Raw genomic sequence first — 27,461 nt, 5'->3', positions numbered from 1 at the left:
CAACATCGCGAGGCGCGGACTCCTCCTCCACTCGCTCCGCGGCCGCCTCGGCACCCTTTTCCTGGGCAGCCGCCTCCTCCAAAACGGCCCCGCTCGACGCCGCGCCACGTTGCACGCCAGCCTGCGCCTCCGCTGCCTGATGAGCGGAGGAGCTAACGTTCACCTTGAGCGCCTTACGGGGCGCCAAGACAGGATCTTCCACCAGATGCGTCTGGCTGGAAGCAAAGACACTCCCAAGGTCAGCATGCGACCAAGGGGCAAACAAGAAGTACTACGGACTCCACCAGAAAGGACGCTTACCGCGAACGGGGATGCAGCCGCTTTGACACCGCCACCCTCCTCTGCAACGGCGGTGGTGGTGGCAGCAGCGCGGCCTCGGTGTCCACCGGTACCAGCTGGCCTCCATCGGACCCCGGCACCTCCTCGACCCTTCGCGGAGACAGAGGGGCCGCCCCCACCGTCGCTCGCTCCACCTCCACCGCTGAACCCATCGGGCTGATGGCACGCTCCTCCGACACCCGCGCCTCGGGTGTGTCGGCCTCGGCCCCGGGACCGGCCGCCACCGGCCCCGGGACACCTCCTCCTCCTAGGGGCGTCAGGCTCCTTGCCGGCGCCCCGGGCACCATCTCCCTAATGTCGGGGAGGTGTTCCAGGCAGGCCGTCCCCACCTCGCGCCCGCCGCCATCGCTCGAAGAATCCGACACCGACGACGAGGGAGACGGCTCCAACGGGAGACTGTCGAGCTTCTGACGCCGGCGACGGGCGTCCAGCTTTTCGCGCGCGAGGAGCTTCTTCGTGCGCTTCGCCTCCTTGGCATCTTTCTTCTTCTTCTCCTCCTCGGCACGCGCCCTGTTCACGGATCGCCGCCGGGCGTCCTCGGGTACGGGCGGCGGAGAGCCTCGCATGTCTCTTATCCCCTGAGGGAACGACGAAGTAAGACAACGGACAAAAAGGCGAAAAACAAGAAGGCAGCGAAAGCCTCGGCAACATCCAACTTACCAGCGAGACATACCCCCGCGACGGGCGCATCGGGAACGGCATCAAATCGTCAATCTTCGGCTTCACGTCTACCGTCTCCCTCACCCGACGCAGGGTCTCTTCGTCGGTAAGAGCGAAGGCGGACATCTTGATACCGGCGACCGGATCGCTCGGGGTCATCTCGAACAGCCGCCGCCGCCAGGCCATCAGCGGCAACACCCTCCGGCGGTGAAAAGCCGCCACGACCATGGCCGCCGAAAGGCAGTGGTCACGCAGCTTACCCAAGGCCCGCAAGAGCGGCTCCAGCCTAGGCTGATCAACCTTGACAACGCCATATCCCCATTTCTCTAGCTGACTCTCTACAACCCGCCCGGTATAAGGGGGAAGTCCTCCGCCGTCATTGCGGAGGTAGAACCAGCCGTCGTACCAACGACGGTTGGACGATGACAGCTGGGCCGGGATGTAGAGGGACTACCGGTCTTGGCGCACGTGAAGAGTGCAGCCGCCGCCCCTCTGCAACTTCCGAGCCCCCCTCACTCCCCCCGGCTTGGTGGTAAACGTCGCTCGGAACAAGTGGAGCCACAACTCCCAGTGGGGAGCGATCCCCAAGTACCCCTCACAGACGGCGACGAAGATGGCCGCCTGCGCGATGGAGTTGGGGCTCAAATTGTGAAGCTCCACGCCATAGTAGTGCGGGAGCGCCCGCATGAAGTTATCCACCGGCGACCCGAAGCCTCGCTCGTGGAAGACGACGAAGCTCACCACGTAGCCGTCGTGCGGCCTCAGCTCTGACTCGTTCCCCAAAGCAATCCACTCCGGCTCGTCGGGGTCGGTGATCGGGCGAAGAAGACCGGCCTCCACGAGCGACTGCAGCTTCTCCTCGGTGACGTCGGACCGCTCCCAGGGATCCGCCGGGAGGATGACGGGACCACCAGCCATTGCGCGGCGGAGGACGCTGCTACAGTGGTAATCTCTCTCCCTCTCTCTTTCAGTCTCTCGCCCTCGCCCTTCTCCTCCCCGGCGCTCTATGCTCTCAGCAACGGCACGGAGGCAGTAAAAGCGAATGCGGAAAAGGTAAGAAGGGGAAGGGCGAGGTTCTTTGCGTATTTATGCAGGGACAAGACGAAACCACCGGGCGACGAAATCGGGGAAGTTTCCCCCAAAAAATCCGGCACGGTTATCCAGATCCGGTCTTACCGCCCACGCGCCCACTCCCTCCTCATTAAATCGTGCGTGCAGATACGTCCCGTCGACTGATGCCACATCGCGTCCAACCGCAGCAGCAGCAGGCGCCGTTTCGCCTCCCCAAAAAAGCCGCCTCAAAAGACGCGCCTGCCGTTATTAAGCCGTAGGGAGAGAAATAACCCCCCCGATTTCTTTTAGGCGAAGGAACTGGGCACCGAGCCCGCTACGGTCCAGGGGTTCGAAGGCTGGGCCCTTAGGGGTTTCGACAGCCGCCCCAGGGCGACAGAGTCAGGGGCGACTACGGGCGAGCCTATATGAGGCCGAGGCCCAAGCAAGCGAAATGCTTGGGACGCCCTGTGTCGTGTCCGAGACCGGTAGGGAGGTCTCCGAATGGGATCCCACCGTAGGGAGGCACTGAGCCACCGAGGCCCAGCGAACGGCCTCGGCACCCACTAGAGAAACCCTCCGGTACTCTTGGAGCACGTCTCCGGACCGCTAGCCAACCCCCAGCGAACGGGGTACGGGCCTCCACTCGGACTTACCCGATAACAGCTCACCGGAAATGCCGTCGCTCGCGCCCACCGAGGGTAGCACGGCATCTTCCACCCCTCCTTCCGAGCGAAAAGGAAGCGCGAGGGTCGAATAAAAAGTCAGGAGAATCCCTGACGGCCCTCTTGCCCCACGCAGAGGCTAAGGGACTCTTCCTGCAAAACATTGCCGAGGCCTAGCGACTTAGGCTCGCACACGAGGGGGCTCGGCAAAACAAACCCTCCTTCCGAGCGAAAAGGAAGCGCAAGGGTCATTCAAAAAGCCAGAAGAACTCCTGACGGCCCTCTCGCTCCGTGCAGAGGCTAGGGAGCTCCTTCTACAAAAGACGCCGAGACCCCACGACCTAGGCTCGCACTCGAGGGGGGCTCGGCAGACAGACCCTCACGCGCGAGGGGCGAACCAAAAGCCAGGGGGACCTCTGACCGCTCTCTCGCTCCGTGCGAGAGACTCGGGGGCTCCTCCTGCAACTTTGCCGAGACCCAGCGGCTCAAGCTCGCACACGAGTGGGCTCGGCAAACAGCCCCCCCGTCTGAACGAAAAGGACGTGCGGGGGACGAACAAAAAAGTCAGGAGGACCCCTGACCGCCCTCTCGCTCCGTGCAGAGGCTCGGGGGCTCTTCCTGCACCCAAGATAAAGACAAAGCGACCCAAGCCCGTTACGGTCCAGGGGTTCGAAGGCTGGGCCCCCAGGGGTTTCGACAGCTGCCCCAGGGCAAAGGAGTCAGGGACGACTATGGGCGAGCCTGTACAGGCGCGCCCTGTGTCGTGTCCGAGACTGGCAGGGAGGTCTCCGAATGGGATCCCACCGTAGGGAGGCACCGAGCCACCGTGGCCCAGCGAACGGCCTCGGCACCCACTAGAGAAACCCGCCGGTATTCTTGGAGCGCGTCTCCGGACCGCTAGCCGACCCCCAGCGAACGGGGTACGGGCCTCCACTCGGACTTACCCGATAACAGCTCACCGGAAATGCCGTCGCTCGCTGCCCACCGAGGGTAGCATGGCATCTTCCACCCCTCCTTCCGAGCGAAAAGGAAGCACGAGGGTCGTACAAAAAGCCGGGGGAACCCCTGACGGCCCTCTCGCTCTAGGCGGAGGTTAAGGGGCTCTTTCCGCAACATCGTCGAGGCCCCACGATCCGAACTCGCACCCACAGGGCCCGGCAAACACAATAAAAACTGCCTCACTCGAAAGAGAAAAAAGCCCCTGAAGAAGTGAAATCACTCCTCTAGGGCCTCGGGGGCTACACCCGGTGGGTGCGCTCGCGCGCACCCACCGAAACCTCGAATACAAAACACCATCCCGACAGGAACTATCAAGAGCCAATTCTCGTCAGAACCTCAGGGGGAGTGCCTCCACTCCCCCCAAGGCTTGGGGGCTACTGTCGGATACCGTAAGAAGGGGTACCCTAAGCAAGACCCAAAAAATGACTGCTTAGACTTCGTAAAGATCGAAACCAGCTAAACACCGCTGGCCTCGGCCGATTCTCCGACTCGCCCGAGGCCCCCTCACCACTGACCTCGAGCGATTCCCCGCCAAAGGCCTCGGCCGGGCCACCGACCCTCTGTCTCGCGCGAGGCGGGCTCGGCAGCACTCCGCTGCCTCTTCCTTCTCCCGTCCCTCTGACAAAACGTCGTGTCACATTAACTCAGCCAACTGCTGCTCCTGACATCGGCCACATGCTCGGCACAGTACAGCGGAATGGCCGACGGGACAGGAGGCAGGACTGGGCAGGGGCTACCCACCACTGTGCTAACCACTATGCACATGGTTGACGCCCATGCCTCACTGAGCTGCCAGCTCCTGCTCCGAGGACAACGCAGCATGGGGAGCCACGTCTGGGCTACTGTGGCCTCGGAATCAGTACCCAGGACCAATAATTCCTTCCAAGGCCTCGGCAGTTTGCTTTAGGGGCTCGGCACCGCGATGGCTTGGCCTCGGCACCTGCAGAGCCACAGCTCCCTACGACGTCATCACACGATGACCTGCACGTCGCCCGGACCGGGCAGGGGTTACCCGCCACTGTACTAACCACCATGCACATGGTGGACGCCCATGCCTCACTGTGCTGCCAACTCCTGCTCCGAGGACGGCGCAGCGTGGGGAGCCACGTCTGGGCTACTGTGGCCTCGGAATCAGTACCCAGGGCCAATAACTCCCCCCAAGGCCTCGGCAGTTTGCTTCAGGGGCTCGGTAGCCTGAGGATCCATGTCCGCCGAGCCCCCCACGATGGCTCGGCCTCGGCATCTGCAGGGCCGCTGCTCCCTACGACGTCATTGCACGGTGACCAGCACGTCGCCCGCCATGTCCTGCATCAAGCTGTACTGGAGCCCCACGACGCACAAAATCATGTGTGACCAGCGCGTCACTTCTGCACGACAAGGACGGGGCCACTCCATCGACCATACCACAACAGTGGCCGGCTACAGGGCTCGGACACACCACCCCATTTACAGAAGCGCTATGTAGCAACCTATGAACGGTCCCAGTTCTCCCTTAGAGTATAAAAGGGAGGGACCGGGGCCATCTCTAGGGGGGCCGGGGGGCAGGAAGACGAACACACAGATAGAACTACGCACTCCACTACGCTGCTTGAGAACAACGCCTCAAGCAGCCCGCACCACCCACGCCGAGACCTGGGGCTAGCTCCCTCTCTCACCTAGCTTGTAACCCCCTACTACGAGCACTCCGGTGCAAGGAATACAAGATCGATCTCTCGGACTGGACGTAGGGCCTCGATTGCCTGAACCAGTATAAACCTTGTGTCTCTTTGCATCACCATCCGGGATTAGGGGCATGCAGCATAAATTCACTCGTTGGTTGAGGGACCCCTGGTTCCAAAGCACCGACACTTTGCCAAGTCTCCAAATTCCCCAAAGTCTGATGGACTTCTCACTTCCCTTTCAGAATCCAAACCTTCTTGGTGCTCTTCATGTTTCAAATGATTTCCTTTGGCACCCAAAAGTGTTTGACCCCATTGTTGGCTTGCTTGTTCACCTTGATGGCCACCACCTTGTCATTTTTCTTCTTCTTCAAGAGATAAGGTGTGGAGGCCTTCCTGTCCACCTTGTTGGTGTAGGTGTTGGAGAGCTTGCTTGTTTGCTTTTTCTCCTTCTTCTTTGCTCCTCCCCCATTCTTCACCTTGCACTCATAGGACTTATGACCTTCCTTGTGGCACACGTAACAAACCACGGTTTGTCCTTCATCAAGCTTCTTCACTCCCTTGACGGTGTTATCTTGATGAAGTTGGGTTTGCTTCGCCTTGCCTTTCACTTGAGTCAAGTCCTTGGTGAGGTGAGCTACTTCTTGCTTGAGTTGCTCATTCTCCTTTGCAACCTCTTGTGTGCATGTATCTACAACAACTTTCTCAACACAAACTTGGTTGCACAAAGGTGAGTCTAAACATAAATCATTACAAGAAGTAGAGGCATCCTTTTTAGACATGTTAAAGATAAAACTTTTCTTTTTAGATGCCTTGGTGGGGGTTGTACTAATGGCTTCAAGATTAGCAACTTTATTAGTTAGCTCATCACAATGTTTGCACATGGTTTCCATTTTAGCAAGCAAACTATTATATGCTTCTTGTGAGCTAACTAACTTTTCTTTTAATTTTTCATTTTTCTTTTCAAGTTGCTCATCATTGATTGTGCATGCATTTGTTGTTGCACTAGTCTCAAATTTCTCAATTTTAGTAGATAGTTCAACATTGAGATTAGCAAAGTTCTCATATTGTTCAAGCAAGGTTTTGTATGCTTTTTGTGAACTATCTAGCTTTTCTTTTAAACTTTTGAGCTTCTTTTGTTGACTAATGCAAGCTTTAGCATAATTAAGATTTTCTTGCATAAGTTCATGATAAGAAGGCATATCATCATCACTATCACTCTCACTAGAGGAAGAGCTTTCATTACCTCGTGCCATAAGGCACACACGAGAAGAGCTTGATGATGATTGCTTGCGGGCTCGCCTCTTGTGATGGGGTTCTTCTTCACTTGAAGAATCATCCCATGATCTTATTGATGTGAGGGCTTGGTTCTTGCATGCCTTCTTCTTTGTCTTGGGTGTGGGCTTGTTTAGACAAATTTCCACAAAGTGCCCCAATTCGTCGCATCCATAGCATCCTCTCTTTCTTTGCTTATTTCTTTGATTTGTGAAAATGAAATCTTGAATTTGGATGGGCATACCCTTGACATTGAGCCTTTGGATCATCTTCTCCACCTTGTTTATCACTTTGATTGATTCTTCATCAAGATCGGAGGTGGAGGAGGAAGATTGATCATCACTTGAATCTTCATCGTCATCATCATCGTCCTCATCTTCTTCATCTTCACTTGAGGAACTTGAGCTTGAGCTTGTCTCAACTTGCTTGCCCTTCATCTTCTTTTTCTCGCTACAAGCGAGAGCTTTGCCTTTCCTTGATGAAGAAGCTTCTTCTTGACCCATCTTACGTGACATTTCAAATGCCACTAACTTGCCAATGGCTATGCCCAGGGTCATGTTGCTCATGTCCTCCATGTTGTGAAGGATGGTGATGATGCTTGCATATTTCTTTTGTGGTAGCACAGAGATGATCTTCCTCACGATGTCCGCATCATCTAGCTTTAATAATCCTATAGAATGGAGCTCATTGATAATTAGATTCAAACGAGAATACATATCATGAACAAGCTCATCATCATTCATAGTAAAGGAATCATAGTTTTGCTTTGCTAGACAATGTTTTTGCTCACGGACATTGCTTGTGCCATCATGGAGCTCTTGGAGTTTTAACCAAATTTCATGTGCCGTATTTAAAGTGAATACTTGGTTAAAAACATCCATACTAAGTGATTCAAACAAGCAATTTTTAGCTCTAGCATTGAAGTGCATTTCTTTTTCATCACTCTTTGTGGGTTTTTTAGGATTCTTGATGGGTTTCATCTCGTCACGAGTGACTCTCCATACACCCAAATCAACTGCCTCAAGGTAGCAAGCCATTCTAGCTTTATAGTATGGGAAGTTAGTGCCATCAAAGTGCGGAGCCTAGCGGTATCCATCCCAACCACTCTAAATAGCGTCGGCTCAACGGTGGTTAAGCCAAAGGTCCAAATTGAGCCAATCGGCTTTGATACCAATTGAAGGGACCGTGACGCTTAAGAGGGGGGTGAATTAGGCAACTTAAAAATTCTAACTCTAAACTATGGCCTCTTTTTCTAACCCTAGCAAAACCTATACAATAGATAAACTATCTATATGTGCAACTATAGTTTTGCTAGTGTGTTGCTATCTCTACCACAAACATAGTAAAATAAACAATGTAAATGTAGAAGCTAAAGAGCAAGGTAGAGATATGCAAACTCTCATCGACGACTCCGGTATTTTTACCGAGGTATCGAGAAGCACGCAAGCTTCCCCCTAGTCCTCGTGGGAGCCCCTCGCAAGGAATCCCTCGCAAGGGCCAAGCTCCTGGTCGGGTAACTCCGTGGATAGCCTCGGGCCTTCCCCGTGCGCAAGTGGGTCTCCGACGTGCCTTCTGGCAAGCCTCTCCCGGATGCTCCCCGCCGTCTTCACTATCAAGCTTCTAGCCGAAACTGCCGCAGGCCTTGTTCCCTCCGGTACACGGTGGCGGCCACACCACAAACGCGGTTGGTGTGATCTCGCAAGACTTCAAGCCCCTCTGATGTACAACAATGGTGCTCGCAAGCACCGAGTGGTAAGAGGTATGCAAACCTCACTAAACACTAGGCCTAAACCTAGAGCAAGCGCATAAGCGGTGGTCTAATCAACCTAAGCACTTCACAAAGCACCTACGCTAATCACCTAATGAATCACTAAGCACTATACAAGTGGAAATCACTAAAATGGTGTATCAACACCCTTGGTATGTTTCCTTAGCTCCACACTACTCAAATGGCTGGTTGGGGGTTGTATTTATAAGCCCCACTGAGAAAGTAGCCGTTGGGGTCGAATACCCGCTGAAACTACTACTGACCGGACGCTGAATCGTCCTGACCAGATGCGTCCGGTCATCCCGACCGTTGAGCCAACAATATACTGATCGGACGCTGGCCAGCTTCCGGTCGCTTGCCACCAGACGCGTCCAGTCGCAGATTTGCCGCTCTAGAACCTCTCTGTACTCGATCGAACGCTGCTTTCCTGCGTCTAGTCGGTTTCGCCGCCCGCGTTCGGTCGTCCTGACTGTAGAGCCACCAGTCCAGCGTTCGATCGTCCCAACTGCCGAGCCACCAGCATCCGGTTGTCCCAACTACCGAGCCACCGGTCTAGTGTCCGATCGTCCCGACTACCGAGCCACCAGCGTCCGGTCCAGCATCCGATCGCCTCTGCGAGCTCATTTCTTCGCGATCTTGCGTACGGCTTGGTTCCAATCTTCATGCTTGGATTTTGCTTGATCTCTTGAGTCTTCTCTTGTGCTCCTAAGGTCTTGCTTGAGGTGTTGATCATCGGATCATCATGTCGCCTTCGTCCAAGTTATGTCTTGCACCCTATTGAACTACAAAACAAACACTTGCAAATTCATTAGTCTAATTTGGTTGTGTTGGTCATCAAACACCAAAATCCAAAGTAAATGGGCCAAGGGTCCATTTTCCTTACAACCGCGAAGGAAAGTTGTATTCAAGTTACTAACTTTTGCATCCATCGTCAAGCATCATGTTTTATATCGCGCATCATATTAAACATGGCATTGTTACTACGTGTAGTGAACGAAAGTGAGAACATGGTAGTTAACCAAGTTGTTGAGGAAGTTAATCCACTTGTTGAGGTCGGGTTTGATCTCTGTGGAACATCTCTGAAACCTAACTTTTCCGACAATCAAGGCAAGCCCCGAATGCATTTAAACCTACCTTGTGTTTTACAAATTTATATCGCTTTTGCTTTCAAATACTGCATTAAGTGATCAGGAGTTGAGTGGAAACCTAATTGGTGCATTACCAACCTTGTTTTTCCATATCAACCTTGTTACCCGTTTCAATCCAAGAATGCTTAATTATGCTTAGCCATGCTTAGAACGATAAAAGTCGGGTGATTACCGGTCACCTGCGAGATATAAATGGTTTCTTGGATACGACTGGTTATTTGTGTATCATGAGATATGAGCATGTGGAGTAATAAATCTAGACCAGGCAGACTCGGTGTATGAGAGCCACAAGACATGGAGGTCTTGTGAGCGGGTTCTTTTCACCTGTGTCGATTAAGAACCGTCTGTTGTTGAATTGCATGAGGTGAGACTTTGTAGTACTGGCCACATACTCCGGTAAGCCTAGACTCAGCTATTCTATTATGAGAATGGCTACTCGCGCACTGGGAATGGAGAGATGGCGAGAGTAGCGTGTACCCACGTGGCCATGGGCTGGATTGGTGGAGTACTGTATTCTCGGGTGGCGTGGACCCGTTCTTGTTTGAGAGGATCTAAGGGTAGGTTGGTATATGTAGGTCAGGGACCTGCATATGTTGTGTGGTTGGGAATCCCCAAGCTAGGTTATAATCGGTTTGAATCGTCGTTGCTCCTCAGTTATGGAGACTCAACTCACTGTTCATCATTGTAGTTAATAAATGTAACTTGAGGAAGATTTGAGAAAGAGTTTGATATGAAGTTCATGATCTCATTATGGATCATGGCAGATTCATATATAGTCTTTATGAAGAATTAAATGTTGAAAGAAAGAATCTTTTTAAAGGGCTTTTACGCAAAGAACCTTGTTTATTGCTAAAGCCTTACCTTGAATCCCTGAGCCTACATTCCTGAGTCTTATCAGTTTTATTCCGGTTAAGTCTTGTTGAGTACTTTTGTACTCAGGGTTCGTTAAACCCTTGTTGTAGGTGAGTCTCATGCGCAGGTCTGCTTTGGACCAAGTTGCATGACTGTTGTTCAGATCGAAGATGATAAGCAAATGTGTGGTCCTTGGGCAAGGCACTTTCTTTATGTGTTATGTTTATGTTACTAATGCCACTCCACTACTATGGTTTGTAATAATAATCATACTTAGTTTGTAAGGTTTGAAACAACTGTTTTGTAAACTAAGTTATTGTAAGACTTTCGCTATTTCACTCTGATGTATATTAATGAATAAACTGTTATAATACTGCAATGACTCTGTAATGGGATCCTGCTCAGAAAATCATAGATGATTCGGGGTTCTTCGAGGACACCCGATAGTCTTCTTAAGTTACTGGGAACATATGCATAGTCGTCAAAGGTCAGTGGACAGTGATAGGTGCATGTGGGCCCTATAATTTAGGAGGTTCTACCTCATTAGCCAACCCGAGGCAGTCCTTCATTTTGTGCTTGGCGTTCTTGTGGAGCAGGCACGGGCCGTCGAGGATCTTCCTATACTGCTCATCATAGTTGCGCTTGGCGCGAGGTTCGTTGACTGGCAGCGACGATGTGGTCTAGTCGGCGGCGGCGATTTTGGCCAAACTTGGGCCCTTCTTGCCGATCTCGACCGCTGTTATAAGGATAACTATGGTCATCGAAACGGCGATCGCTGTGGCGTCGATCGGTGGGGTAGTCGTCATACCAGCATGTTGGTCGTTGGGTGCCCACATCCTCATTGAAGCGCACCTCGGCCTCCTTGGCATTGGCGTACTAGTTGGCGGTTGTGATCATCTCGCCAATCCCAGTAGGCGGCTTGCGGCTGAACTTGGAGCAGAGCTCACGATGGTGGAGTCCTCGGATGAAGGCGGTGATGACCTTAGCTTCCTGATGTTGGGAATAGAGTTCCTCATCTCGAAAAAGCATCGGATGTAGCTGCGGAGGAGCTCAGATGGCTTCTGGTCGATACGGTTTAGGTCGTGCTTGGTGCATGGGCGAGTGCATGTGGCCATGTAGTTATCGGTGAAGACTTTTTTTGAATCCTCCCAGGATTCGATGGAGTCCGAGGCAAGGCTGGTAAACTAGCTCATGGCGGCAGGCGTCAGCATGATAGGAAGATAGTTTGCCATGACATTAGAGTCTCCTCTGACAGTGCGGACAGCAGTGGCATAAGCCTGTAGCCACTATGTCGGGTTCATTCTTCCTTCGTAGGGCTCGACCCCAGTGATCTTGAAACCATGGGGCCACTGAAGCGTTCGGAGTGTCCTTGTAAATGCCGGAGGCCCCTCAGAGTTGTCGACATCATCGTCAGTGGTATTGCCACTGGCGAGTGGTTCGACAGCTGAGTCTAGGTTACCGTACTCTTGTTCATACTCCTGACGATGGCGAATTTCATCTTTATGGCGACCAAATCGGCGTTCGTCGATGCACCATCATGCATCTCGATGATTGTTGAGATGCACCCGGACGTCCTGGTCGACCTCCTGGTCGTGTTGGCGGTGATGTTCGGTGCAATTGCCCCTAGCTCCACCTTGGGGGGCTGCCTATCATCGCGCTGCTGGTCGGTGAAGCGACTTTGGCGGCGGTCGGTCCTTGTGGCAACTGATCGGCAGATCAAAGTGGTGGAGTAAGAGGGTCTCTGATCCTGGCGGATCTCATTGACCTGATAGTGCGCTGCTTTAAGCATGACAGCGACCTTGGCGAGCTCGGGCGTCTACGGGAGGCGGGCGAGCTCAGTTGGCGGCTACTGCCAGATTGGCGCTCGGAGTCCTGAAAACATCGTGGCCATCAACGCGGAGAAACTCTTCATCGAGGTTGCGTTGGAGTGGCCTCCATTGCGAGTCGAGCTGCTGCTCGGCCATCATGAGGACGTGCTCGTTTGCTCGACGTTGTGCGTGGTTGACGTTCCGGTTCTTGCGAGCGACATGTTCCTCCTCGGTCTCGCCGTTCTGAGGGGGGCTATCGACGCTGACGTTGAAGATCGTGCCCCCTAGAGAGGAGGGAGAGGAAATTGTTCAGTGGAGGTTTTGGTGAGGGTCTCTGTGGAGTCTTGGGACTCGGAGCCTGGATTCTCCTCCAGGATGGTGTGGAGGGACGCCCCAGGGTGTCGGCTGACATAGAGCATGTTGACGGTCGGCAAAGGCTGGTCGGCGAATTGGTTGGTGAAAGGATGAGCGTCTCCCACCTGGTCGGCGAATTTGCCCCTTAGGGCATCTTGGAAAGTGGCGGCGGCGTTAGCGAACCCGAAGGGCGGATCCATAACTCTCGGAGTCTTCCGAGCAGCCTCCGAGAGGTATAGATTGGTGGGTGGTCGGCGCTGAACAAGGGTGTCTAGAGCCGATTCGGCAATGGAGAGGCAATCGGCGAGCTTGTGACCAACCTGATCGATGGATGTGATCAGATCATTGCTGTTGATCTGCCTCCTCTGGTAGCAAGGAAGCAGGCAACAGGTTGTTTATGAAGGCGACCTCGGAAGTGGTTCCGAGATTGGATCTGCAGTCGCAGGTGCGGGGGTGATCAGTGCGGAATCGATCTACACTGGCTCGAGGTGCTCTCTGACTCCATCAGCATTGATGATCCACGAGATCGATCTGACCGTGAAGATCTGGCCAGGCCACGGGAGGGACGAAGAGCCTGCGGAAAAAACCATCTTGTTCGACAAGGAAAACAGCACGCACAACCCCTACCTGCCGCGCGAACTGTCGATAGAATATCGTCGGCAGTCCTCCGAGGGGTATCCCACGAAGGTAGACTGATCGGCAGAGGAGCGTGAGATCAAGAACAAGAAGGCAACAGAGACACACGAGTTAGACAGGTTCAGACCATCAGTATGACGTAATACCCTACTCCTGTGGTCTGTTGGTTTGTATTGTCTATCGTCTGATATTGCGTGAGTTTGGAGGGAGTCCCTGCCCGCCTTATATAGTCCGAGGAGCAGAGTTACAAGTCGGTTAGATCTAGGAGATAACCGGAAAGTAATAACTAATTACAAGAATCTAGGGATCATACATATCCTAACAGATCTCGCAGTATCTTCAGGATATCCTCCAGATGTCTTGCGGGAGGGGTCAAGCAGAGCCGTGCCTCGCAAGGCTTCGTCTTGTGGGCTGGGCCACCCCTGGGGGCGCAGCCCATGTGGTCTGCCGTGGGTATCCGGGGTCATACCCCCCACAGACAGTCACCACGAACACGAACAAAATCTAAGGTTTAGCTTTGTTTGAGGCCTAAGATGGTGTGAATGGTGGTTTTAGCTTGTGGTCTTGTCAAATGTGCCTTTATTTAATGCTATTGTCATGTGAGATAGATTGAGTTTTATGGCTCTTCTCATGTTCTACGGTTTGGTGTGTTTGTCGTTTTTTAGGATAATCGCTCTTATGGATTTCGATCATTATCGATGTATTCCGATCGACTACTATCGTTTTTGAAATTACCGGAATATCGATGTCGTATTTGTTTCCTGACAATATTGTATCACTTTTGTTTTCGAGAAAAAAAAAGTGAAAATGAAAGTGATTTGGCCTCCTATCAACCATCATTTTCATCCCTAGTACCAAATGATAAGTCATTCAAACTTTCTTAAATAGTCAAAGTACGATAAGTTTGACCAAATTTTTGAATAAAAAAATGACCAAATTTATATAATAAAATAATAACATTTATGATACTAAGTATTATTAGACTTTTCATTAATTATATTTTAATAATATACCTATTTAATGTCATGGATCTTTGTAATTGTCTCCATAATTTTGATCAAACTTAGAGATATTTTGACTCTCCTAGAAAGTTGGAACGACTTAAATTAAATGCAGATCGGAGGGACTATGATATTACGTCATTATTTGGTGATCTATGAGCCCGTTTCTTTATTCCCAATTTTCCAATAGCCGCCGTTTGGATCAAACGCAAGACAGCGGTGAAAAGTGTTCACCTACATTCACCACATTTTTTTTTGACAACAAACCATATTATTTCAGCAGCATGAAACTGATAACATTCTTACAGAATCGATGGGTTACTAAACTGAGAGCAGCCAACATAGGACATGGAGATACATGAGTAGAATTTGTACAGGAGGCAGAGAAGATCAGAGTAGAGGACTCTGAATCTACAACCGCCTGTCTGGCTAATATGTCTGCTGTGTGATTCTGGTTCATAGGGACTTTGGCCCTGTTCGCTGGTCTAAAACTTGGCTGAAACTGGTTAAAAAATACTGTTCCGGCTAAATTATTGTGAGAGAAATACACTGTTCCGGCTGAAAAAAAAAAGCTGAACAAATTATTTTTAAAACGAGCGAACTGGGCCCTTGTAAAGCCCTGTACTTCTTTTCCTTCGTGTGGTTGATGAACGATTGAGTGAGATGCTTTATTCTCCAGTTCGGTGGGTTTGAGCCATCTGATCCATTGAAGAAGTGGACCAGTTTCTGATTATCTGACAAGAAGTTGATGTGGTGTACATTGTGTGTTTCAGCAACTGCAGCAGCCAATGCCAGAGCAGCAGCCTCAGCCATGATCACTGAGGATGAGTCTGACATTGTGGCTTTGATATATATTTGTTCCGGTGGATGAACTTGCATGTTTATGATAAAAACTCCAATCCCAGCAGTCCTTGGTAAAGAGGAAACTGCATCTGGAAGGATAGATGCTTCAGTATAGCATCTGGCACCACTTAGAGGGTGTTTGGATCCGACTATTAAAATTTAGAAGATGTATCGAAAAGATGTTGCATAAGATGTTCGGATACTAATAAAAAAATAAATTACATAATTCATCAGTACTCCACGGAACGATTTTTTTAAACCTAATTAACCCGTCATTAGCACATGTTTACTGTAGCAAAACGTTGTCAAATCATAGACTAATTAGGCTCAAAAGATTCGTCTCGTAAATTAGTCGCAAACTATATAATTAATTTCGTAATTAATTTATATTTAATATTCAATACATGTGTCCAAACATCTGATGAGACAAGCGACTAAAATTTAGGAGAGGCAACAAACACCCCCTTAGAAGTGTAGGAAGGTGGACCGTGAAGCCAAACACCCCCTCCCAACACCCCCTTAGAAGTGCAGGAAGGTGGACCGTGAAGCTGTTGATCATGTCCCTTGGTGACCTGTTCGCCTGGCAGCGCAGCGTGAAATTGCGGCACCTGCATCAGAAGCATTTATACCTGTGGGTGTGACCGTGAGACATGGAGAGTTATCCGCTGGGATATCCTCCTGTTCATTCATTGTGGTAGTAGCCTAGTCTGCAGTTGTAAGATGGGCAGCAACAGCATGATGGACCTGCCAAGTAGTCCAGGTTTTTCTAGCAAATCTTTTGTCATTTCGAGCTTTCCCGATGTACCGTAATGTTGTCAGTATTGTTTGCAGTAAGGAATTTTCAGTTGTATCAGAAATGATAAGAGAGAGGATAACCGGAACTCCATCATCTTCCACGGGGAGTGAGTCCGATCTGAGTGGTGTGGTAGCTGAAAACCAAACTGCTCGAGCAAATTCACAGTGAAAAAATAAATGGGCATCCGTTTCAACTAATCCACAGGTGCTGCAATGTTCATCAATGTGGGATGAGAATCTTGCAGCTCTAGCCCCAGTAGCTAGTGCACGAAGAATGGGCCTCCATGTGAAAGTCTTGATGATAGGAGGAATGTTTTTGAGCCTCCACGCTCTCTGGAGAATTCGGTTGGCCTGTTGGTGGATACTCCTTGATCCCGTCGATGGTAACTGGACCTGGTTTTAAAAGCTTAGAAACCTGTAAATGTTTTTAGTGGTACAGTCGCCTTTTTTGGCCGGAGTCCACCTGAGAACGTCGTCTTGTTGGCTGTGAACCGGTTTAACCTGCGAAATAACTTGAATAGCATGTGGGTCAAAAATGTTAGAGAGCAGGTGGAGGTTCCAATTGCGGGTGTTAGGGATCCAAAGGTCGGACACCACACTAGGCAAGGGATGGTGAGTGACCGGCAAAAGTAGGTGGTTGTGAATGGAATCCCAAATAGGGCACCAAGGGGAAGACCAAATGGAGGTGCTACCATCATGAATCTGGTAAATAACATTCTGAAGTAGTTCTTTTTTGACCTTCAGGATGGAGGCCAAAAGATGGACCGAGGTCCATCAGGAGTGGCCGTCCAAAAGGGGGTGTTATGAAAATATTTGGCTTTCAAGATGCTTGTAAGAAAAGGATTTTTGTTGGTAGCAAGGTTCCATGCAGCATGGGTAATAAGGCTCTTATTAACAGCATAAAGGTCTCTGATGGCCAGACCACCATTATCAATGGGTTGGCAGATATCATCCCAGGAGCGAAAGGCAATGGGGTTAGAAGGGTTATCATCTTGGACACCTACCCACCAAAATCTACGGATGATGGCATTGATCTTCTCAACAAAAGTTTTTGAGAAGAGAACTGTGGACATGTAGTAGACAGGAATAGAGGCAAGGACTGATTTGATGTAGGTGAGTAAGCTGCATAGTATTGGGGAGCAAGTCAGGCACCGGAAAAATACCACGAATCTGGGATTTAGTATTGTCGTCAATATTCTTACTGAAGAGAATTGACGATTCCTGGAGGTTGGGGACTTGGCCAGAGAGCTGAGAGAATTCATGGAAAATGGTTTTAATGGACGCAGCCTCAGCAGCTGAGGCATTACCATAGAGAATCAAGTCGTCAGCAAAGATGAGGGAATGAATGGCAGGACAACTGGGCCCCAGGGAGATGCCGGTAAGATTTCTGTTGTGCAGCTCAGATGGAAGACGGATGGACAGTTCATTAATAGCAATGACAAAAAGGTACGGCGACAGGGGGCAAGCTTGGCAGATACCACGTTGAGAGTGAAAAGTGTCAGAAGGTTCTCCGTTGACTAGAACTGCAAAAGACGGAAACGAAATGCATGCATGAATGAGATTAATAAAATGACCATGGTACCCCTGACGTCGAAGAGCCGCCTCAATAAAGTCCCATTCAATGCGATCAAAAGCCTTTGCTAGATCTAACTTCAGAATAAAAGCCTTCTGGTCCCAGGTTTTTAAATTAAAAGAATGGATTATTTCCTGAGTGATGATAACATTAGAGAAAAAATGTCTATTGGTAATAGAGGCTGCTTGGCATGACTAATAGAGTTAGGAAGATGAATTTTAAGCCTATTAGCTAAAGACTTAGAATTAATTTTATAAATGACATTGCAAAGGCTAATAGGTCTAAAATCCTGAGGAAGTAAAGGCTGATCCTTTTTAGGTATGAGAGTGATGTAGGTTTTGTTAATATCATTAGTGAGTTGAGCCGAGGTGTAGAATTCAGTTACCAGATTGTGCACATCCTGCTAAATCCAAGGCCATGCCAATTTGTAGAATGCCGCGTTGAGGCCATCCAGACCGGGGGCAGCATTGTTCCTCATCTGCTTTACAATATCATGCAGCTCTTGCATATCTGGAATAGAATTAGTATAAATGTCAGTAGCCGGTGAATTAGGAGACCCTTACAGAGAGTTAGGAACCTGTACCGAATTAGGATTATGGCTGTGGACGGTGGTAGGCAAAGGAGAAGAGTCAGTCGGACTTGGAGGGGTGGGGTTCGGTTGCTGAGGAAATTGAGGCTGCTGTTGATGCTGGTTTTCGGAAGTGAAAATGGATTGGAAGTAGTTAACCAGTGTGCTGGCGAGTTGATCTGGGGTGGTGGACTGAGAGCCATCTGGGTTCTGAAGGTGGGTTATATGGTTCTTCCTATTTCTTTTGATAATGGAGTGGTGAAAAAAGGTAGTATTGCGGTCACCATGAATAGCCCAATCCTTTTTAGCTCGCTGGATGTGGTAAGCTTCCTCTTTGGCAAGGAGATCGTGGTGGTGATGGGTGGGTTGCTGTTGCAGGGAATGATTTTGCTGGCTCGGATGCTTGGTTTGTTCCTGCAAAAGCTGATTTTCAATGGCTGCAAGTTGGTCAGAATTTCTGGGCTTACCTCTTCTCCACTTACGTAAATCAGAAGCAATGAAACTTGTTTTTTGGGTAAAGGTTCTAGAAGCTGATCGCTGACAACTTTGCTTAGCAACCGTGTGGTAATCCTGTTCCATCAACCACCAATTCTCAAAACGGAAAGGTTTATTAGTGCGAAATCGATTAGAGTGAAGAACAGCAAGAACGGGGGTGTGGTCACTGCGGAGCATTGGAAGATGGTAGATTGTAGTCGTCGGAAACGCCAAGCACCATTCCGCATTTCCTAAGCAGCGATCAAGTCTTTCATATGTTGGCTTTGTGCTGGAACGTTTGTTAGTCCATGTATATGCCGGACCATTATAACCCAAATCAATGAGACCACATTGCTTAACATGAGCACAGAAATTTGCAATACGTCTAACATCAGTTTTCTTAGGACCTAACTTTTCATTGACATGCATAATATTGTTCATATCCCCCATACAGAACATAGGCAAGTTGCGATTATGTACAACAAAATTTTGCACTTGACTCCAGAGTTCATCAGTGGAACGGTGATGGGGGTCACCATAGATGCATATAAGACCAAACTGCTTCATGCTTTGTTTATTTAGACACATAGCTAATGATGGATAAGTCTCATGTGTGGCTGGTCTTTGTGGGGCTATGATGCTCACATGGTCATGGTCCTTGTGGCTGTTTTTCTGTTTTTAGGACAGCATCTTAGACTAGAGGACAGCATCTTAGAGGACAGCATCTTAGACTAGAGGACAGCATCTTAGCTAGGACAGCATATTAGCATCTTAGAATAGCATCTTAGACTAGCATCTTGGCATATGCTTGGCTGGCTAGCAGCCTATAAATATGTAACCCCAACCCCTTGGGTTGGCATGGCATTTGTGTGAGCTTGTGTGAGAAATAGACAAGAAAATTGCCCCAACTCCTAGTGTCATCCTCTCTCGATGAGAGTAAGAATTCTCCTACTACCAAGAGTGAGAATTCAGCGACTAACAAGTGGTATCAGAGCCGTATTATCCTGTAGCCTGAGCATCTCTTGCTCATCTTCTCTCCCAGCCCCACAACAGCCTCAGCTGTTGGCAGCAGCAGCTCCTCCGGCCGCTCCTGTTCACTCCTCTCCCAGCTCGTCTGAAGCAGCCCTCTCCCCACGCAGCAGCCCCCCGGTAGCGCGTCATGTCCGCAGGGCAGTCTCAGCGCTCGGTCGCCTCGAGCACGCGGCGTCGGCAGGAGGCCGAACTTGCCGCGGCAGAGGAACGCGAGCGAGCGGCGGCAGAGACCGCTGCGGCGGCGGCAAGGGCGTCGAGGCTAGCAGCGGCGGAGCTGGCAGCAGCCAGAGCGGAGGCGGAAGCAGCGGCGGCGGCGAATGCAGCGCGTGCGGCGGCGGCGGAGGTCGAGGCTCTGCGCGGCAGCATCGGCAGCTTCATTTCCGCTGACGACACCGCCGACGCGGACCTCGAGCTGCTAGAGAGGGAGGCAGCGCGAGCGCGGGCGGCGCAGTGGACAGCCGCGCACGTCCACGAGCGTGGCGGCAGCCCAGACAGGCGCGGACGCGCTGGCGGCGCTCCTGGAGGAGGCGCGCACGGCGGTGGCGCTCCTGGGGCAGCCGCGCACGCCCACGAGCGCGGCGGCAGCCCAGACAGGCGCGGACGCGCCGGTGGCGCTCCTGAAGGAGGCGCGCACGGCGGCGGCGCTCCTAGAGGAGACGCGCACGGCAACGGTGGCGGACGGGTCGATGGAGAGCGCGGCCTTCACAGGCAGCGTGGCTCTCTCTCCCCGGATCGGTACCAACGGGTCGATGGAGAGCGCGGCCTTCACAGGCAGCGTGGCTCTCTCTCCCCGGATCGGTACCGTGGTTACCACGGGCTCCAGGCTGTTGTCAGGGACGTCGGTCCCAGCGGTGGGTGGCCTACCCTCACCAAGACCAACTACGTCGAGTGGGTTGCGGTGATGAGGGTAAAGCTCCAGGTGCGGCACATGTGGGAGGCAGTCCGGTACGGCGACGTCGACTACGACCTAGATCGACGGGCGCTGGATGCTCTCATCGCTGCAGTCCCGCCCGAGATGCAGTTCTCGCTTACCAGCAAGCGGACTGCCAAGGAGGCTTGGGACGCCATCGCTGCGGCACGCATCGGCAGCGACCGCGCCCGCAAGTCCACACTGCAGGCACTTCGCAAGGAGTGGGAGAACCTGGCTTTCAAGCCAGGTGAGGACGTTGATGACTTTGCTCTCCGTCTCAACACTCTGTTGCAGAAGATGGTGCAGTTCGGCGACGACACCTACGGCGAGGAGAGAGCTGTCGAAAAGCTCTTCCGCTGCGTCCCCGAGAAGTACAAGCAGATGGCTCGCTCGATCGAGTCGCTGCTGGATCTCTCCACGATGACGATCGAGGAGGCGATAGGTCGCCTCAAGGTCGTCGATAGTGATGAGCCACAGTCCCTCTCAGGGCCCATCACCACTGGCGGGAAGCTCCTTCTCACTCGGGAGCAGTGGCTTGCCAGCCAGGGTGACCGGAGGAAGGGGGAGCCTTCTTCCGCGACAGGCGGCCGCAAGCGTGGCAAGCCACGCAAGGCGCGCAGAGACGCCCAGGCCGGGGCGCGAGGACGTGCCGAGGGTGATGCCCGCGGAGGCGCCCAGGGCGGCGCCGCCGGCAGGCACAAGCCGGCACGAGACGACGCCTGCCGCAACTGCGGCCAGCTTGGCCATTGGGCCAAGGACTGTCGACAGCCACGACACGGCCAGGCCCACGTCGCACAGGCGGAGGAGGAGGAGCCGGCTCTGTTCATGGCACATGCCAGCATCGAGCTACCTCCAGCGGCACCGGCCGCAGCGGCTCTCCTCCACCTTGACGAGCCAAAAGCACACGCCCTCCTCGGCGACAGCTTCGGCAACGACAAGACTGACGGGTGGTGCCTCGACACCGGCGCCACCCATCACATGACCGGTCGACGGGAGTTCTTCACCGAGCTTGACTCTAGCGTCCGAGGCTCCGTCAAGTTTGGGGATGCCTCCGGCGTGGAGATCAAGGGCGTCGGCTCCATCATCTTCACCGCCGTGTCTGGTGAGCACAGGCTGCTCACCGGAGTCTACTACATCCCCGCGTTGAGGAACTCCATCATCAGCTTGGGACAGCTGGATGAGAACGGTTCGCGCGTGGTGGTTGAGGACGGAGTCATGAGGATTTGGGATCGTCGTCGTCGCCTTCTTGCCAAGGTATCCAGAAGCGCAAATCGACTCTACGTCCTTAACGTGCAGGTGGCACAACCCCTCTGTCTCGCTGCTCGTCGGGACGACGAGGCGTGGCAGTGGCACGAGCGTTTCGGGCACCTTCACTTTGAGGCCCTGAAGCGGCTCAGTGCCACGGAGATGGTGCGAGGCCTGCCGTGCCTCGACCATGTGGAGCAGCTCTGCGACGTCTGCGTGTTGACGAAGCAGAGGCGACTCCCCTTTCCCCAGCAGGCGAGCTTTCGAGCCAAGGAGAGGCTCGAGCTCGTGCACGGGGACTTGTGTGGCCCAGTGACACCGGCCACACCGGGAGGACGACGCTACTTCCTGCTGCTCGTCGACGACCTCTCCCGCTACATGTGGGTGATGGTCCTCGGCAGCAAGGGAGAGGCTGCGGACGCCATCAGACGCGTGCAGGCTTCTGCGGAGGCGGAGTGCGGCCGCAAGCTGCGCGTGCTGCGCACCGACAACGGCGGCGAATTCACGGCGGCTGAATTCGCGTCGTACTGCGCTGAGGAGGGCATTCAGCGCCACTACTCCGCGTCGTACAGCCCGCAGCAGAACGGCGTCGTCGAGCGGCGCAACCAGACGGTTGTGGGGATGGCTCGGGCCCTCCTCAAGCAGAGGGGGATGCCGGCTGTCTTCTGGGGAGAGGCGGTGGTGACGGCCGTCTACATCCTCAACCGCTCGCCTACCAAGGCACTCGACGGCAGGACGCCGTACGAGGCTTGGCATGGGCGCAAGCCGGCGGTCTCCCACTTGCGGGTCTTCGGCTGCCTCGCGTTCGCCAAGGAGCTTGGCCACATCAGCAAGCTCGACGACAGGAGCACTCCGGGAGTGTTCATCGGCTACGCGGAGGGCTCGAAGGCCTACCGCATCCTCGACCCGAAGACACAGCGTGTGCGCACGGCGCGCGACGTTGTGTTCGACGAAGGGCGAGGATGGGCGTGGGACAAGGCGGTGGACGATGGCTCGGCTCCGACTTACGACGACTTCACTGTCGAGTACGTCCACTTCGAGGGAGCTGGGGGAGTAGGCAGCTCTTCTTCGGCGAGCGCGTCTACCCCAGTCCCCGAGCCTCCACCGACCCCGGCGCCTGCTACTCCGACAGCTCCACGCTCTCCAGCCAGGACCTCGGCTGCGATGAGTTCTTCGCCGGCTTCACCACAGCCGGCAACGCCACGCACTCCAGCACCGACAGGCACCTCTCCGGGCACATCTACTCCAACACCAGCTCGTGTCGAGCATAGCCCGGTTGAGCTCGCTACTCCGCTCTCTCACGACGAGGAGCGCATCGACGCGTACCACGACGGCGAGCCGTTGCGGTACCGTACGATGGAGAACCTTCTCGGCGACCAGTTGGTGCCGGGACTGGTGCCTCATGACCTGGAGGACCTGGAGGCGCAGTTGCACCTTGTGTGTGACGACGGCGAGCCTCGGTCGTTCGCAGAGGCCGAGAGACACGCGGCATGGCGCGCCGCGATGCAGTTGGAGATGGATGCGGTTGAGAAGAACCGCACCTGGGAGCTTGCTGACCTTCCTCGTGGTCATCGCGCGATCACCCTTAAGTGGGTGTACAAGCTGAAGAGGGATGAAGCCGGTGCCATCGTCAAGCACAAGGCTCGCTTGGTGGCACGAGGTTTCGTGCAGCAGGAGGGGGTCGACTTCGACGACGCCTTTGCTCCCGTGGCACGGATGGAGTCCGTGCGACTCCTCCTTGCGCTAGCTGCCCAGGAGGGCTGGCGTGTTCATCACATGGACGTCAAGTCGGCATTCCTTAACGGCGACTTGAAGGAGGAGGTCTACGTGCACCAGCCGCCGGGATTTGCGATCCCCGGCAAGGAGGGCAAGGTGCTCCGCCTGCGCAAGGCCCTCTATGGCTTGCGGCAGGCACCGAGGGCGTGGAATGCCAAGCTGGATTCCACGCTAAAGGGGATGGGCTTCGAGCAAAGCCCGCACGAGGCGGCCATCTACCGACGGGGCAATGGAGGTAATGCCCTGTTGGTGGGTGTCTACGTCGACGACTTGGTGATCACCGGCACCAAGGATGCGGAGGTGGCGGCATTCAAGGAAGAGATGAAGGCCACCTTCCAGATGAGTGACCTGGGGCCTCTCTCCTTCTACCTGGGAATCGAGGTACACCAGGATGACTCTGGGATCACGCTTCGACAGACCGCCTACGCCAAGCGCGTCGTTGAGCTAGCTGGGCTCACCGACTGCAACCCAGCTCTCACTCCGATGGAGGAGAGGCTGAAGCTGAGCCGCGACAGCACGACGGAGGAGGTGGACGCTACGCAGTACCGGCGTCTTGTGGGGAGCCTTCGCTACCTCGCCCACACACGGCCGGACTTGGCATTCTCCGTCGGCTACGTTAGTCGGTTCATGCAGCGACCGACGACGGAGCACCAGCAGGCTGTGAAGAGGATCATCCGCTATGTTGCGGGGACTCTCGACCACGGCCTCTACTACCCGAGGTGCCCTGGGGCGGCACACTTCGTCGGGTACAGCGACAGCGACCACGCCGGCGACATCGACACCAGCAAGAGCACGAGCGGGATCCTCTTCTTCCTCGGCAAGTGCCTCGTTAGCTGGCAGTCGGTCAAGCAGCAGGTGGTGGCCCTGTCCAGCTGCGAGGCCGAGTACATAGCGGCCTCCACCGCTTCGACTCAGGCGCTCTGGCTCGCTCGACTGCTTGGTGATCTCCTCGGCAGAGACACTAGAGCGGTGGAGCTCAGGGTGGACAGCAAGTCCGCTTTGGCCCTGGCAAAGAACCCCGTGTTCCACGAACGCAGCAAGCACATCCGGGTGAGGTACCACTTCATCCGAAGCTGTTTGGAGGAAGGGAGCATCAAGGCGAGCTACATCAACACCAAGGACCAGCTTGCGGACCTGCTCACCAAGCCCCTTGGGAGGATCAAGTTCCTTGAGCTCTGCTCCAGGACCGGGATGGTTCAACTCTCCCACAAGACGACGCACCAGACTTAGGAGGAGAATGATGGATAAGTCTCATGTGTGGCTGGTCTTTGTGGGGCTATGATGCTCACATGGTCATGGTCCTTGTGGCTGTTTTTCTGTTTTTAGGACAGCATCTTAGACTAGAGGACAACATCTTAGAGGACAGCATCTTAGACTAGAGGACAGCATCTTAGCTAGGACAGCATATTAGCATCTTAGACTAGCATCTTAGACTAGCATCTTGGCATATGCTTAGCTGGCTAGCAGCCTATAAATATGTAACCCCAACCCCTTGGGTTGGCATGGCATTTGTGTGAGCTTGTGTGAGAAATAGACAAGAAAATTGCCCCAACTCCTAGTGTCATCCTCTCTCGATGAGAGTAAGAATTCTTCCTACTACCAAGAGTGAGAATTCAGCGACTAACAGCTAAGACATAGTGATGGCATGAGTCTACAACAGAAAGGTCTACGTCGTCGTTCCAGATTAACCAAAGGCCACCAGATTGGCCTTGCGCTGGAACTACGAATGCATCACAAGAGTAAAAACGGTTCATAAGAGCAATCCTACTAATAGTAGAGTTTCTGGTTTCAGAGACGAAGCATACCTGTGCATTAGTGGAGGAGATGAGTCGAGCGAGGTGGGTCATCTTAGAACTGCGAAGGCTCCCGCCCGAGCCTCGGAAGTTCCAGGCTAGAAGGCTTATGGCCCCCGTGGCGCCTTGTAGGCTGGCGCCTGAGCCTGAGTACGAGCCTACTGGAGAGCCTGCGCTTTAGTTGAACTGAGCTGGCGGGCGAGGTGCGTCATCAGGGGCGTCGCCGCTGCTCAGCCGATGGAGGCCAGAATCGCCAGCACTAGCCGCCGAGAGAGAGGAAGCTCACTGGTTCCAGCACTCAAGAGCACTGAGATGCAGTCTTCCTTCCTAATCGGAGCGAACATCGCGACATCTGACACGACAAGCACCTCACAGAGCCCAGCACCAGGTGCGGCAAGCCTCCCAGCCAGAAGCGACGGCACCAAGCAGGAGCGACGCCAAGGCGAGCGCCTCCTAGGGGAGGTAGCTCATCTCTTCAGCGGGACGGAAGAAACGACGTCAGGATTCGATTCAGTCCAGAGATGAGTAGATCGGCTCAGATGTCGATTTGGGGTTGGATATAGAGATGGATGCAAGCGAGGATCGTATTCGATGGAGGATTTGATGTTGAGGGAGGAAGAGGAGCGACAGAGCACCTACAATCCCAAACGAGTCTTGGCCAGATGACAATCTCAGTCGTAGTTGAATGGATGGATCAGTAGATCAGCTAGCAGATGGCGATCTAAGATTGAATCTTGGCTGAGAAACAAGGGGGAAGAGGATTGGGGAAGAAGGGGATCAGAAGAGGAGGTAAACCGGCATACGCCTACTGCTCTCACCACGGAGACTCCCAGAATCGCTACCACCCACCGCGTTAGGCTGCCGGAGCTAATGGAAAAAGTCTCCACCTTTGCTTCACCCCCGACTATAAAATCGTCTGTTTTAATCCTGAATTTTTAAAACCTATCTATTTTACCTCTGAACGGTTTTCAGCGGTGGTTTTGCTACAGTAATTAGCGTGCCGGGTAGTTTCATCCGGGTGTTTTGAATTTTTTTTTTATTTATTTTCGGTGACTTTTTTAAAAATCATAAAATGAAAAATCTAATTTTATTGGACTCCACATGAAAAGATCTACACAGTGAATATATAATACGGTATGCTTTAGTATAAATTTTTTTTTTAGCTTTAGATTAATTGGAAAATCCAATTTTGTCTGTAATTAATTAGAATTTATCTATAACTAAGTTATACATAGTCCAATGAGTACGAAATTTTTACTATAGTTCAAGCATACAATAATTAGCGTACCATAAAAATTTTACCACGATTGGACCATAGAAGCTACAGCTATGAATTATTCCAATTAATTACAGACAAAATTAGATTTTCCAATTAATCTAAGGCTACAGTAAAAATTTTGTACTAAAGCATACCGTATTATATATTCACTATGTAGATCTACTCATGTGGAGTCCAACAAAATTATATTTTTTATTTTATGATTTTTCTATGATTTACTGTGATTTTTCAAAGATTCACAAAAAATGGGAGAAGGAAATGCAAACCACATTACTGTAGCAAACCGCCTGTCAAAAACGTCCCGGGGGTAAAATAGACGGTTTTGGAAAATTCAGGGGGTAAAACAGACGGTTTCATAGTTGGGGGTGAAGTAGATCATGTATAAAAGGTGGGGGGTTAAGTAGACTTTTTCCCGGAGCTAATTATCTGCTCAATTCACCAAGAGCTCTGTCAAACAATTTTTTCAAAAAATTATAAGATGGATCTCAAAAGATAAAGAGAGATCTCCCTAAATGGTCCTTAATCTTGGATTATCAAATCTCAATTCACTCCACTAGACTCTTACTCTCCCTTACACTTCAAAGGTGTTTCTCAACTGAACAAATAAGCAAAAGACCTCAAATAGGTGAATGTGATATGTATTTATACCTCCATTCAAAAAATAACGGTTGAGGTCCAACTCAGCAAGTATCGGGATGACTGGACTGCTCCGATCAAAGTGACTGGACGCACCGATCAGTGTAATACATCAGCGTGTCGAAAAGAGCCGTTTGCTCTGACCGGACTCTGGCCTGCGTCCGGTCAGCACCCACCGGACGCGTCCGGTCATAAAAACCCTCTCTGCAACCTTACTGATGTTGATTGGATGCTGGCACCCAGAGTCCGGTCACTTCTCTGTTCAGCGTCCGATCCGTGGTCAACAGCCTATCCACGCTGCTACAGATACGGCTATCGTCGTGT

The 27,461-nt window shown here is 52.4% G+C and overlaps 1 long non-coding RNA gene across 1 annotated transcript; it reads right to left on the bottom strand.

The window, feature by feature from the left end:
* Window positions 1-16,097: 16,097 nt before the first annotated feature.
* On the bottom strand, window positions 16,098-26,079 carry LOC136501196 (uncharacterized). Its single transcript, XR_010770200.1, has 2 exons — window positions 25,235-26,079; window positions 16,098-17,934 (listed from the first exon to the last, which is right to left on the bottom strand). It is a non-coding gene; the product is annotated as an uncharacterized lncRNA (long non-coding RNA).
* Window positions 26,080-27,461: the final 1,382 nt, after the last annotated feature.

Source organism: Miscanthus floridulus, chromosome 13 (genome assembly GCF_019320115.1).
Source record: "Miscanthus floridulus cultivar M001 chromosome 13, ASM1932011v1, whole genome shotgun sequence".
In the NCBI taxonomy this organism is placed as follows: Eukaryota; Viridiplantae; Streptophyta; class Magnoliopsida; order Poales; family Poaceae; genus Miscanthus; species Miscanthus floridulus.
This window is presented reverse-complemented; position numbering and strand designations above follow the sequence as displayed.